At 42.7% G+C, this 15,908-nt stretch overlaps 1 protein-coding gene across 1 annotated transcript in view; it reads right to left on the minus strand.

Moving 5' to 3' along the window:
- Positions 1-15,908, minus strand: part of Asic2 (acid-sensing (proton-gated) ion channel 2) — a 1,088,234-nt gene that overhangs the window by 380,398 nt on the left and 691,928 nt on the right. The window lies entirely within an intron of this gene.

Here is a 15,908-nt window from a genome sequence, read left to right on the forward strand (position 1 = left end):
ATAATCAAAAGGAGCCCTGGAGTAAATTACCTGGAGTAAATGATACATAAATAAAAGCCTTGTCTTCAAAGGCTTAGCTATCTGGATGAGCTGTCTGGAGATCTCCAGAGAAAACCCATCCTCACAATACACTTCAAGTTGGTTTTTTTTTCCACTACTCTCAAACACCCCTTCTATTAGGAACCCAAGCCAAGGTTGTTTTTTGATAGTTTTGGTCCTTAACTGGTACATTGGATAAATTCTCATCCTCCATTAAGTTCAAAGAGGAAAGCTGATGACCCAGGCTTATGGAAACCATACAATGACCTCATATGTGATGAAGGGTTCAGTGAATGACCTTAGGTATGCCTGATCATGATTCAGATGCAGACAGATTCATCCAGAGAGACATAGACCTGTTATAACATTATGCCCCAAGAGAAATAACCCACATATAGTATAACTGAGTCTAGATGACCAAGTTTACTAGAGAATTGAGAGGTTGACAAGGAGCAGCAAACATAGCAGATAAGGCAATTGGGCCTATGCTCTGGTTTTGAACACCAAGTGTTTTGTGTCTTAGCCGGGTAATTGTGGTCTTCACTCTTTCTGCCTTTCTTGACTCATTTCCAAAGTAGAGATTAAATACAGAATGGCCTATTTGATAGGGTTAATGCAGAAATAAGTGAAATACCTTTAAAGGATTTAGAACATCTCTGGCAGAATGTAAGCCTTCAATAAATGTTAATTATCCCGTTTTATGTCATTATTCTCCCACATAGTCACCATGGACTTGCCTTCCTCTTTGAGGGAAGGGGCTGTGAGTAAAATAGGAAAAAGACATTTTACTAACCAGCTTTGGGAGAGCTTGGAGGGAACAGAGGGAAGTCTGTTCTGCAGCATCTGCTACAAGAGCATCACAGGGGAGAAGAGTGCCGTAAGAAACAGCTCAAAACTGGGTCATTTGAGAAAAGTGGGTAGAGGAGCAGTTCCTAGTCCTGATTTCAAACTCGACTTGGGTAATTTTAATGAGTGCTCATGTCTGGGACCCACCAGAACTGCTTGTGAGTATTTGCAAAAAAGCATTTCAGATGATTTTGTTTTGCACTAAGCATCATAAAACACTAGGTTAAAGCAGGATGGGGATAAGTTTAGAATGTTGTACGTGATGGTGCTAGAGGGTGTGTGTGTGTGTGTGTGTGTGTGTGTGTGTGTGTGTGAAATAGAGGGTATGAGACGATAGCAAAATTGAGGGGAGTTGATCCTGGACTTGGGGCCAAGGGGAAGACAAGTCAGGTACCTAGAAAGGCAAGCTATATTGAGGGTGGGTGCTTCGTTAAGTTTCATATCCTAGTCACTCAGCTGCCTCATCTTAGACCCAGTCTTGTCCTAGTGATTTGGGAAAACGTTTTGAGTATTTTTCTTGGATGCTGGTATTGAGTGTTTGTGACATGTTTTGAATCAGACATACACAAAAGGAAAGAAATTAAATTCCTAGTCTCACTTTGAGCCTATCCACCCACATGATCATCCATTCATCATCCATCCATCCATCCATCCATCCATCCATCCATCCATCCATCCATCCAACTATCCAATCATCTAACCATCAATTCATCCAGATCTATCCATCTATCTACTCATCCATCAATTCTTCATTCAATTATTTATTCAATCAGTTAAAGTTTAAATGTATATCTGCTTCTTTGTAGAGATAGAAGGAATTTTGTCAACTCATGAGGAGAAAGACTAGGGACAGACCCTGTGGTCTCATTGGCTCTGGAAACAGGATGTGAGTCAGCTAGAGATAAGGTCATTTGAGGAAAGAGAAAGGACATTACCACTTGCTAGCCATGGAGACAACTGTATTGCTTATCAGCCTCAAGTGAAAAATTTAATTTGATAAAATGTTAGATGGTGATGATGCTTAAATATGAAACAAGCATGAAAGGCCCAAGGTGTTGTGAAAGGATTTGGAAGAGCAATAGAATGACCTTCAAGCTGTTGATTTTAAAATATTAGGAGTTTTTTTTTTCCTCCTACTTAAAACAGATCTTTTTTGCAGCCGGAGAAATGTAAACCTCAGGTGCCTGTTGAATGTAAGTACCAGTTAATCAGATTCCCTCAGGCCAGAGATAGGCAGTGCTCTGACCAACGCTGAGCAACAAGTTGCTGACTCATGGAGTTGGAAGAAGCTCAGGATACTTAATTCAAATTTATGTGGAAGGATCCAGAAAGCAGATATATCAGGTTTCTGTAGATTTAAAAATATCAATTTTTACCACACATGGCTTTGGTAGTGGAATGGACCCAAATTTTCCTGTTTCTTAATTAAAAGCATTAGGCATATGCATATGTGTTGTCTCATTCTATTTTTCCAAAAACCTGTGACATAATTACTCTCTGTAGTTTACAGATAGAGGAAACAGATTCCAAGGGATTAAATGACTTTGGAATTCAAAGCTCACACTCTAGGCTTAATCTCTGCCTTACTTGCAAAAGAATCTGTAAAGTAAGATATTGATGTTTCTATGCCTAGGACTGGCCTGGAATCAGTTATCTTAGCTAAGATAGATGACTGGTAGCATCAATGCTCACAGGAACACAGTTGGCCACCCCTTTAACAGTGTCCCCATATGCTAAAAATATCTCAGGTGCCTTTGTGGTTGGAGCAGTCCACTTCTCTGTCCTCTTCAAAGTGTGCAATTTTGTCATTCTAAGTTCAAGTCTTTGACCAATTTTTGCCTCTTGTCCTAAATAGCTAGGGGTAGAGATGAAGACACAGTGAGTCCTCTTAGCTCAGCACAAGTGACTTTGTTCTCTCCTCCTCCACCTGTTGGACTGAGTCATCTTTTCAGGCCTAGCACAAATGTTATTCACAGGAACTTAACAACACATTCTGAGTCATCACTCAGTGCTGCAGGCTAAGGATCCAAGGGCTATTAAGGCAGCTTGTCCTGCCGAGACCACTCAAAGCTGCCTGGTGAGAGGCCTGTGAGAAAATATAGACTTGCAAGGTTGGGTCAAAAAGGATGAAGGTAGATGCCAACACCAGGGTATACAAAGGCACTAACCCCAGAGATGATGGCATGTAGACTATCTGTTGCCAGTGTACCCTGGAATATAGTTTCTAAACCCTCAGTCCCCACCTGGTTGGATGACATCTATCAAAGCCCTTAATCATCGGTGGTGATCTATCTCCTTGTCCACCTAAGACCTTTTGGTAGGAGTCTGTATAGCCATCATGGGGTCCTGGCATATAATAGGTGCTTGGGAAGCTAAAAGTGAAGGAAATAATGGGCAAGATCATGAGATAATCTAAGGTTAGGTATCAGGAAGGTGGGAGGATCAGGAAATTGCAACAACAGATGAGCGTGATGAGAAACTGGTTGCAGCAGGCTCTTCTGAAGCATGTCTGACCAGGGCAAGAAGCCAAGGGACAGCCCCCTGACCCTGAAACCAGATAGATCCTCCTTTCTGTCTTTCCTTCTAACCCTACCTCGTTGTCAGAGCAGGTCACTGTAGCTGAGGAGCTCAGGGCCCAGCTAAAGGAGCTCCTTGTGTACTCTCCAGTTTCCAGCTCTCCAATATTTTAATTCCACTCTTCATATTGACTGAGATCCCAGCTTCATTGTGAATAATTCACTGTACCTTATTTCTAAGCCTCTCTTTAATCAGATCCCTCCTTCCTTTAAACAAATAGTGACTTATATTTGCCAAATAATGACTTTCTCAATGATGAACACAGTGCAAAGGAATCCTATAGTGGAGCATCACTAAGAGGACCCATAACTAAGTGGGTTAAAGAAAAGATATGTAAAGTTAGGAGAAGAAAGTGGTGGGGAGAATTGGAGGGGTCGAAGAAAATGGAGTAGGGAGTAGGTTTGATTAAAACACATGATAGTCTTCTATGAAATTCTCAAACAGTAATGGCAAAGTAGTTGATACTTGCTCTCTACATTAAGTGTACCAATAACTTGATATTGAAGTGTATTTGTTATATTTATAACAAATACAATAAACTGTTACTAATGTTAGATATGACAAAAAAGATACCTTACAGTGGGCAATTTTCCATGATAGTAGGAACCCTGCAGGAGCTGGAGAAGCCACAGAGAGAGAGGCCTCTGTCTACTCTCTCTCCTTGGGGGTCCAGCCCTTAATCCAGATCTTGTCTTCCTTGGCTTGATCATCTTCTAATATAGCAAGTATATTGAGTGTATTATTTACTGTTTGTCATACACTCCCACAATACAGTGTGAGCTCTATGAGGTTTGGCTATTTCCAGCATCTAGAATGGAACACAGGGTACAGTAGATGCTCAGTGAATGCTTGTAGGATAAATGAATGGTTTACTGAATCCATTAGAAAACCTCCCCAAGTAAAAGGGAGGAGGGACCTTACACAGTTCATGACTGTACCTTCTAGAAACCTATTAGAACCTAGCTGGCATGCTCTTTGGAGGTTGTAGCTATGGTGATTACAATGACAATTACAGTAGCAATGATGGTGGGGGGTGGGGGTGGGATGATGGACTGACGAGAATCATGGTGTCTATTATGGTCATGGTGGTCACAGTGAAGTCATAAGGAATACTCTGTATCTACGAAATATTGGAGTTTTCAGAAAATAGAGAAGTTTCATGCTGTTTTAGCTTTATACTTCACAATGTTCTTCAGAGGTGGCAGGGGTCAATAGTGTTTCTACCTTTTTCAGAGATCAGCCTAATTGAGAGAGCTCGTGTTCAAGAATGCACAGCCATCGAAATCAGAACCAGTGTGGCAACTCAAGCCATGAATTTTCATATGCCTCTTACCCCTATATTCTACAACTATTCTTATTCCATAATAACTATCCTCTTCCCATCAGTATCAGTTTTGATGGACTAGAAAGTACTGCCCAGGAGTGAGCTGTCTCCTGTGTGTGTGTGTGTGTGTGTGTGTGTGTGTGTGTGTGTGTGTGTGTGGTGGTCGTGGATCAAAATCCAGTGTTAACTTAGGTTCAGTGTGGTCAGTGCTCTGTCTCCCCCAGCACTTATAATCTCATCTGTTTGGGGAATAGAAAAGTCAGTCATTTGCAGATAAACCTGTGACTCATCTTCACCATGTAACTCACCAAGACATTTTGTCTTAGAAGGGAACAAAGTAATCAGATCAAAGTGACAACAGACTAGACAACTAGAGTCTACTCTGAATTATAACCGTATTAGTCTTCCTCTTGCCCATTAGGAGTTTGAGTTGAGACTGTGGTTTATTTTTCTTATCAATTTATTTCTCTTTTCCCCTTGAAGTGAACAGTCACCTCAGCAGAAGGTTTCTGAGGTAGGCTATATAGATGTAATCCATATCTTGGAGTTGACAGGTGGCTGAGGGTGTGTGTGTGCTGGCCACCATGTTCCCTGTTCTATTTATGTGGTCTTGTCAAAGGTCTCGTTTGTCCAGGTGGTTAGCAAAGGCTGATGTTTAAAGCATGTGGACAATATTTAGAACAGTCTTCTTGCCTGGAGAAGATCAAGAAAGTGCAAGGGTTAGAAGACAGAAAGAGGAATTGGTTCATGTAGTTGGTGAGGGGTAACAACACCTGCTACTCTACCCTCAGCCTAAAATACAACTGAGGATGGGAGACTGGCGAACCATGAGTCTCATCTTTGGTAGAAACTGGAGTATTTATTCTGAGAGCTGAGAAGATCCTAGAATTTCCCTAGGATTATGAAGTCAAGACCTAATTTTGGGGGGGGGGTTGTTTATATAGGTGTTCAGTATTACATCTTTCCCCATCCATCTTCACTCTCTTACTCCTCCTGTGTCCTACTCCCATTCCTTCTTAAATCCATGGCCTCTTTTAAAAATTATCACTTAATTATTATATATGCATGAATATATAAATATAATGTGCTGAATCTATTTGGTGTTGCTTGTATATAAATGTTCTTAGGAATGATCACTCAGTACTAGATAACCAATTAGGGGAAGTTAATCCTTGGAGAAGAATCTCTCCTCTCCCTCTCCCTCTCCCTCTCCCTCTCTCATCAGTCATTAGTTGCTTGTCACTTTTCCATCTAGTGGTGGGACCTTAGGGATTTTTCCAGTCTGTGTTGGCATGTCAATGGATATTGTCATTGTTTAGCTCATCTTTGGGCTAACTCTTATTAAGAGTTCATGGGTACAGTTTCTCTGTCTTATATAGAAGACACGGTCTCACAGCAGATGATCTTGTCCTCTGGCTCTTACGATCTTTCTTCCTCCTTTCCCATCATGTTCCCTTAGACTTAGCTGTATGGAGTGTGTTGTAGATATATCAATCGAGGCTTGACACTCCATAGTCAATTGCTTCCTGTATTTTGACCTGTTAAAGATTTCTGTAATGGTCTTTGCTGCAAAAAGAAGCTTCTTTGATGAGGGTGAAAGGTTCACGACACACTGGACCTGGATACAGAATGAGTGACAGGGGCAAGGCCTGGAGGTTGGATGTAGTGCTGGTTGGATGGAGTAAGATGAGTTCAAATCAAGACTTGAAAAGCGAAACTGTCTACATTTATTTTCCACAGGCCTATTATATGCACTCCTCTCTCTGTGAAGGTGCATTCAGTTCTTGCCCCCTTTCTCTCTTTACTCTTAGACATTTCAGTGTCTTACCTGCATTGTTCCAGCCTCTTTCTCTTATTGGTAGGTGCCTTTGCTTTGAAAGAGCCTGTACCAGCTACAATAGACAATGATCCCATGTTGTAACAAATGCTCCCCAAATTATAGTGGCTTTAAACAACACAAGGTTATTTCTTACTCATGTTGTACCAGTCTAAAGCAGCTGAGATGAAGACTCTGATCATCAATCTCTCAGGGACACAGGATGACAGAGTTATAGCTGTGTAATTGCCATCTTCATCTGTGGAAGTTTGATTGAGAATGTGCCCCATAGGCTTAGATTTGTATAATTAGTCCCCAGTTAGTGGAGCTATTTAGGAGGGATTAGGAGGTGTGGCCTTGTTGACGGGGTACATTACAGGGGTGAGCAAGAATTCAGAAGTCTCCCACCATTCCCCATGTGGATTAACATGTGAACTCTCAGCTGTTCCTGCAACCATTCCTTTGCTCCACCATCAAGGATTCTCTAACCCTCTGAAACTGTAAACCCAATAAATGCTATCTTTTATAATTTTTCATGATCATGGGGTTTTGTCACAGAAGGACAAAAATAACTAGGATGCCATTGCAAACTATAAAGAGAAGAAAGCAAGGCGAGTCATGTGCTTATTTCATTCACCAAAAGAAGTTGCATAGTTCTGCCTAACTGGATGGGATTAAGTAAGGGTTGAAATGAGAATATTGGTAGTTGTTACTAAGATAACCTGTTATCTACAGTGCTCCACCCTCATTCCTTTCTCCCTTCCTCTGCCTCTGGGGGTCTATCTGAATTTTATTCTTCACACCATTTTCACATCACCTTACCATGTCTCCTTCTTCTTTTTGCCTCTACATTCTTCTTCCCATACCCACCCCCAGCATTTGCTGTGCCCCCTGCCAATCCCTCTGCCCTGCCCCACTGCATCCTTAGCCAGCCAAATCTCTTGCCATGGCTGGGTGTATAAGATTCAACCTCCAGCTTTCAACCCACAAGTTTCCCTCACTCCTAATTGAGCTTAATGATTTATGTCTTGTAATGGACACAAATGGGTAGGAATTCCTGGATCTCATTAATAATTTTAAACATGCCAGAAGTGGGATTTTTAAATCCTAAGCAAAAAATTAAATGACCATAAAATCTTTGTTCACTTCCCAGGAGACAATCCCATTTCAACTTGACAGCTTAATTAAAAGCTAGGCAAATTGGACACAACATTTTTAATAAACAGGACTTGGCAGGCCAGGGGAAGAGAGGAAAGGGCAGTGATAAGGGAGAAAATATAGTTCCTGGTGTAACAAGAAGAAATGAAGTGGGAAGTCCCTCTCCTAGGGAATGATCTTCCTGGATGCTGCAGACACCTGCAGTTGACAGGAGTGATCCAGAAGATTCTCAGAGAACAAGTTCCTTTCTGATTCCAGGTTCTTCTTAGATAATATTCCCTATGGGAGACAGCTGTTGTTTATGGATATTCTGGTAGGGTGTCTGGGTCCATTTTCTTATCAAATCCCTGGTCACTTAGAAATCTACTGGAGGGATGGGTCTGGGGGCTCAGTTTTGAGAGGCCACTTCATGTGATAAGCTCTATGAGGAGACTTTAGAGTTTTCTTCTGTTTTACAGTTTTGCCTTACCTCTGAATCTATTAGCGTGTGCGTGCGTGCGTGCGTGTGTGTGTCTGTTGATGTGTATGTGGTGCACATGTGCATATAGGAGTTCATGCATGTAGAGTCTAGAGGACAACCTTGGGTATTGTTCTGTGGTTCTTCAGTCATTGTCTACCTCCTATGAGGCATGGATTCCCAACTTGCCAAGAAGGTGAAGCTGTCTATCCAGCAAATACCAGGGATCTATTTTTGTCTCCTCATAGCTGAGACTTTCAGCATAAGCTCTAACTTGGGGTTTTTGTTGTTGCTGTTGTTGTTTTTCAACATGGGTACTGGGAATTGAACTCAGGTCCTCATGATTACAAGGCAAGTGCGTTACCAGCTAAACTATCTTCCTAGCCTTAGACCTGCTTTTTGATTATTTCCTTTTATTGTCAAATATTCCCATCTCTACTAAGGTTTAGTTTCTTCTGGATATGCTGCCTCAACTTGATGTAGATATGGGTTGGTCCAGCATGGGACCTGGTTAAACTCCAGTGTCAGGAACCACACAGGAATCCCCCAACATTCATGCATGAACTCAGGTAGAGCCTGTGAAAATTCCTTTGGTTACCATACTCCTAGGTGGATACAGGAGTCTACTCATAATCAGCTCACGTCATAGAACTTAAAGATTTAGACTAGGAAGGAACCAAGAACTCAAGCTCCTGCCCCCACTTTACCTGACTTGTTCCCTCCAACTGGAGCAGATAGCTTTTCTGTTGGCCTTTAGAACCATCCAGCTCTTCCCCATCCACTGTCTAGTTGGCTTACATTTATTTTGAATTCAAAGTAATTTACTTATGCATAACTGCCACATGCTGCTTTAGTTAAAGCAAAGACTGCCTATCTTTCTGGAATTAAAAAAAAAATAAACAAGGAAAGAAAGAAATTAAAATGTGTTTGGAAGTATTCTGATCTTCCCTGAAAAGTCTCATGGAGGAAGAATTGACTATAAGCACCCGAGTAAGTAAAAAATGATGTCTCGGGCTGCCGAGGAATTTACTGACCCTTGAATAAGAACACATTCATGTGGAGGAAGAAAACAATTGCTGCCAGGCTTTGCCAGCACCAGCCCCCTGCTGCTTTTACTATAGAACCTCACAAGACTGAAGCAAGTGAACACTTTGGCACCGATCTGGGTTGTTTTGTACAGGTGAAGAAGCCTCGGGTCAGAGAGAGGAAGCCACTTGTCCAAGCCAGCCAGGAGGGCTGCAGCTGGCCCTTGAGGGAAGTAGCCTCCCTTGTCAGTGAATAAACATGACTTTCAGAGACACACAGACTCTTATTGGCTGTGGGTATTTCTAGCTCAGCACGAAGCTCTTTTTGTCAAGTCGCCTGCTAAGTGAAAACAAATTCCATCCTTTCCTCTGACTTCCATAAAAATAGAGATGTTCTTGCTTAAAAGACCCCAACAGCATGGGTTGCCGGGCTTGGGGGGTGGAAAGGTTTAATGATATTGGAAATGCCCAAGTGCTTCTGGATGCTGGCACTTCAGGTGGAGGCTTCAAGTGGCTGTAAATGCAGAGGGGTGAAGCTTCTTTTCAGGGGGTGATGTGAAAGTTCTAAGTTTAGATTATGGCAATGGCTGTGCGATTCTATGTGCTTGCTAAAATGGTTCAAGTGAAGACTTGGAATGAATGAATTCTTGGATACATAAATCATATCTCAATAAAGTGTATTCCCTCTTTTTAAAAAGGAAGGCAAAAAGAAAGATGAAGCTAGAAGATGCGCTGAGACAACTCTCTCAGGAAAAGAGCAGAGGTAGGGGGTGACTCCTGGCTTCCATGACACTTTAGTCTAAGGCTGTGGGAGAGCCCCGCTCCCTGCCACAGCAGCGAGCAGAAGCAGATGGCACCACTCCAATCAGTCCCACTGCAGACCTTTGTTTAAGAACTGCATTTCAACCTGGCAGCTCATTAGCTTCTGTCAAATACATGTTGGATTGAGAGACATTTTAGAGGAACAACATATGTGCCGTGTTAGCATAGGCCCCTCGGGGCCTTGAAAATCCTATTAGATCCCCAGAAAGTAGGATCTTGGCGCTTCATTAGCCTAGTCACCCACATACTGCCTCTGCAGCCATTAGAGCAATGTTTTTTCAGCGCCACCAAAGCTGAGGAGTGACACGAACACATGAAGACTGCAGAGGTATTTCCGGCCACAAGTGGCCTGCTATATTTCTAGTGTCCTTCCCATGAGACTCAATGTGGTAAGCACTGACACAGAATTAGCACCAAGATAGTTTCTATAAAAGTTTCTTTTACATTTAATGTCAGTGTGTGTGTGTGAATGCCCATGTGCATGTGTGTAGGTGTATGTGAGTGTATGTGTATGTGTGACTGTGTGTGTGAGAGTGCCCATGTGCATATCTGTGTACTGTGTGAGTGTGTGTATTTGTGAGTATGTGTATGTGTGTATGAGCATGGATGTGTAAATGTGTGTGTGTGTCTGTATGTGTGTCTGTGTGTCTCTGTGTGTCTGTGTGTGTCTATCTCTCTCTCTCTCTCTCTCTCTCTCTCTCTCTCTTTCTCTGTGTGTGTGTGTGTGTGTGTATGTGTGTGTGTATGTGTGTGTGCATGCACCCATGTACCACAGCACACCTGTGGAGGTCAAAGAACATTTTCTGGAAGTCAGGTTTTCCCTCCTACCATTTGTGTCCTGGGGATTGATCATGGATCTTCAGGCTTGGCAACAAGTTCCTTTACCCACTGGGCCATCCCAGCATCCGAAGGAATGGTTAATATGTTAAAAGTTTGAAATACTTCTTATTTGTTAAGAAGTAGGAACTACTGAATGAACCCATTGAGGGTAGAAATGAGGTCTTCTCACTTCCCCATTCTGCTCTTCCTCTTCCTCCTCTCTTCCTGCTTCTCCCATTTCTCTCCTGTTTTTCATCCCCTCCTAATTATTGCCCTCTTTTTCTTTTTACTTTTGCCTGCATTGCCAGGATAAATTTAAGAGTAGAGGACTGGGGAGATGGTTCAGTTGTTGAAGTGCTTGTCTTGCAAATATAAAGACCTGAGTTCAAAACCCAGAGCCATGGTTTTTACATGTTTGCAATTCTAGCACAATGAAGGCTCAGAGAAGAGCTATAGGATTTCAGGCCAGGTAGCTTAGAATAAGTGAGTGCTTGGTGCTTAAGGAACAACATCTAAGACTGTCCTCTGACACAGATACACATGAATACACACACACACACACACACACACACACACACACACACACACACACACACCATAATATCCCCACATAAAGAAGAGCAAATACACAATCATATAAAAAATAAAGTAAAGCACATACACAAAGAGCTGCCTGCTGGGCACAAACTTGTCTCTGACACAATCATTTCTCTGCTTTCTGGTAATTTCATCCTCCCTCATATTCAGCCAAGCATCCAACACAGTTCCACCGAGGTTAAAATGATGAATGGGACATGGTGTTGACCTCCACTGAGGCAGACATCAGTATAACTACAGACCCAGTTCCACAGCAGAGGCCTGCTCCAGACACGGTGGGACTAGATGAAGGCGAAACAGCAGGAGTAGCAAAACAGGGAACCTACATTCAGGTGGGTATCAGAGCTGGAGTTTTTCCTATTTCCTATGCCCGTGCTTTTGTCTCCCCATTGACTGGGAAGAGACTGAACTTCCTAGGACTTAGCCCATCTTTAAGGAGTGCATAAAAGAGCCCATCTTTGGAGGACATACAGAAATGGTTCACCCCAGAGTTTACACAGTCTAACCCGGTGCTCACACTTTGGCTTGTAGGGTGCCTAACCATTCTGAGCCACCTAAAGACCATCCTACAGCTAAGAAGAGCCTGTATGGCTGACTCTGCTCACACTTGACAACCTTAAACAATTTTACTTTCCTTCTCTGGCCTTTTATGGGAAACAAGGAAGAATAAAGCCCCCTGTCCACGTGTGCCCTCTGTCCACACGTATGCCCCCTGTCCACGTGTGCCCCCTGTCCACGTGTGCCCCCTGTCCACGTGTGCCCTCTGTCCACGTGTGCCCTCTGTCCACGTGTGCCCTCTGTCCACGTGTGCCCTCTGTCCACGTGTGCCCTCCGGGGCTTCCCCACTTGGTTCTGCGTGGCAAAGCCCTCCATCGAAGAAACCAGGTTACATGGACTTTCCTTCAATGATGTTGGACTTTATCACATGTCAGTCGCCTCCATAAATTATAAACTGAGAGAACAAGTGATGATTTGGGTGTGTAAAGATGAATGGGTGTTCAGGAATTTTCCAAGTGCAAGAACACAGCAGACACAGATCTGGCCGGTGCCCTGGTCCGTAGATTTGAAATGAGAACATTAGGCTGTGTCTGTCTCATGCACACTTTCAGCTCTTTAAAGGCAGTCTGTGGACATTCCATTTGCATTGCGCATTTGCATAAATTATAAATAATGGTGTCTAGGCCAAGGCTTGTCTGTACTGAAGGTTTGACCAAGGTCTTGACTGCTTTTTTTATTTTTCCATTCTGTTAAACACTTAACAGGGAGCCAAGGTTGCTTCCTGGATCTCTTGTTTACTTTCAGTCTCTGTTTGGGCTCTCACACTCATAGAACACAGGTTCTTCCTCTGTAAGTTAGGCATGATATCAGCAGTCTCTCAGAGCTTTGCTGCAAGAGATGAACAGGGTGATGTTTCAAAGCACCAGTTAATAGTGGCCAGTGCATTTAGTTAGGTCTCTGTGACCATCTGCTAACTTATTCTGTGACTCTTGCTATGCAGAATCTATAAAGATGCCCAAACTGTGTCCTTACACTAAAGATTACCAGTGTAATAGAAATAAGAGAGTTTGAGAGAATCAAAAGGCAGGCTGCTTTTGATGATGAAGGTGGTAATGGATGGATGCTTTGGCCTTTCTGCACTGTCAAAATGAAAGATCACAGAGAGAGAGAGAGGGGGGGGGGGGGAGAAAACAAAGCTGAACTACGTGTTTGAATGACCTGAGACCTAGCTCCGTGCCACGCTGGCTCCAAGCTCTGCCATTTCTGAGCCATAGAAACCAGTTAGTTAATCACACCCAGTCTTAGTTTTCTCACTTGTATAATATGGTGAATAATAGCCACTTCAGCAGGTGGAACAAGACAGATAATAATAGCACAAGCTGACCTTTAGTCGTCACCAGTTGTGTGCTGAGGATGGGATGAAGGGTCCCATGAGGAAATTGGTTTAGAGAAAAGTCAGCAGCTCAGTGCCCAAGGTCACTCAGCGATCAGTGTTGGGACTAAGATTTGAACCCAGGCACTTGGATTCCAACGCTTTCTAATAACTTATTTTATACCAAAGCTCACCAAGCTATGCTAGAGTCAGCAGGCACTCATATAATGACAACTGTTATTAACTGGATAGCATCTTTGATCCATTTGGCTAATGGTCCTTGATCATTTAAGACTCCTTTCAAGTGTTATACTTTCTTCCCATCCCTAGAAACAGCCTGCTGATATTCCCATGATGCATCACTCTAGGCAGACAGAGACCTAATTCTCTGCAAATTCTTTGCTTTATGTTGTCCTCAACTGATGGGGGGGGGGGGGATAAAAGGGCCTACCAGGTTTCAAGCACATTAATCAAATGTTAATCCAATAAAGTTAGTAATGAAATAGCCCAGTTTGAGAAACAATTTGAACTATAAGCCTTTACAGATGGGGAAAATTAGATCGAATAAATGATTTATTCTAAGAGGATTTAATGCAAAAATGTCAAGACCTATTCACCAAGCAAGTATTAGAAATCCTGGGAGCTGAATTGACATGAAGACAACTTAAAGCACATAGTCTTGGCTAGTTTGGGTGTTAGACCAAAGACCAGACCAGGACATGGAGAGATTCAGTCCGGGAGAAGGTCTCTTGTGACATCTGAATGTCCCTGTGATGGAGCCAATTTTAGGTCCTTCCTATTTATGTTAGGAAGGCCAGTTGGAGTCGCACGGATCTCAGGAGATCAAGACAGTGACTCTCTCATCCTTTCTACTTTCAATGACGTGTACCCAGAAGCCTTTGGGATGGGCTTCTCCCGAGTTTCCTTTCTAGTTTAGATTCTGAGTGGCATTTAATATGCAGGAGGCACAGGCTGGACCTGTGCTCATAAATCAGCTTGACTGAATTATTTTTGAGAAGAAGAAAAGATAGTTTAATTCAATCGCTATTCTTTGTCCCCTTTGTGATTTTTCTCTTCCGTTCTGGCTGATTTTCATATTCTGACAAATGTCACGGTCATATGACACATATGAGAATCCCAGGTATAGGCAGACTGGCCCCATCTATGTTTGATTGTAGCCTTGGGTGTTGAGGAAAGCAGAATGCTTTAATATAGTGTACCAAGAGGATGATAAATCTCTGTCATAACACTGAAATTTAGCTGTGTGGCTATCTTTCAAATATGAGGTAAATATAAACTTACAAAGCTAAGTAATATGTAAAGTGATGTAGAATAAGAGATTCATCCCTTGATCTAGTTTCTGTTGCTATAACATAATCTCTGAGACTGGCAAATTTTTAAAGCAGCTAGACTTATTGTGACTCATGCTTTCTATGGCAGGAAAGTCCAAGGGCACAGGATTAATGAATACCTCTGGCTGCCTCAGCTCCTGGTGGGGAAACAGAAGAGAAAGTGGATACATACATGCAGAAGAGACAAAACAAGGGGGGGAGCTGGCAGTGTGGCTTCAGAACATCTTGGTGTCTTAGTAGCTAATCTAATCAGGTGAGATCCGGAACTCACTCATGAGGCTCTGCCTACATTACTAAACACATCCCATGAGGCCCCACCTCCCAACACTGGTGTCTGTTTGTTTGTTTTGTTTTGTTTGTCTGTTTGTTTATTTGTTTTTTAGAAGCAACCCAGCATTTTGGATGAACTACAGCAGCCCAGGTTTTGAAAAATAATTTCATGCTGATGAGATATTTGATGGCATATAATGAACCTCCTTTTTCCTCTTCCTTTTTCCCACCAGAGTAACACCACCTTTGTCTTCCGTGTCTTGGGTGAAGCTGGCGATAAGTGAATGAGCAGGACTGGGGAACATTCCTTAACAACCTGCCTGTTGAATCTTGATCAGTAGAGAAAAGAAGGAAACTTTCCCAAGGTCCTGGGAGAGGGGAGAGGAAAAATAGGCACAGAGTTCAAAAACCAAACCTCAGAAACAGCCTTCAAGGGTTTTCTGCTTTTTTTTTAAGTGAATATTTTTGTGCTGAACTGATGCTCACTGTACTTAATCCTGGTCCATCTGGGTTAGGCTCACCAAGAGTTTAGAAACAGAAAATTCAGAGACAACCTAATCTTCAGCTCAATACATTCCTCTCTGAGTCGAGGGTCTCAGGGAATACTGTGTTAGCTGTGTGTCTTAGTCAGGGTTTGTATTCCTGTGCAAAACATCGTGACCAAGAAGCAAGTTGGGGAAGAAAGGGGAGGCTTACACTGCTGTTCATCACCAAAGGAAGGCAGGAGGCAGGAGCTGATGCAGAGGCCGTGGGGGCGTGTTCCTTACTGGCTTGCTTCCCCTGGCTTGCTCAGCTTGCTTTCTTATAGAACCCAAGACTGCTAGCCCAGGGATGGCACCACCTATAATGGGCTAGGCCCTACCACTTGATCACTAACTGAGAAAATGCCTTACAGCTGGATCTCATGGAGGCATTTCCTCAAGGGAGGCTCCTTTC

This window comes from Mus musculus, chromosome 11, assembly GCF_000001635.26.
Source record: "Mus musculus strain C57BL/6J chromosome 11, GRCm38.p6 C57BL/6J".
NCBI classification, from domain to species: domain Eukaryota; kingdom Metazoa; phylum Chordata; class Mammalia; order Rodentia; family Muridae; genus Mus; species Mus musculus.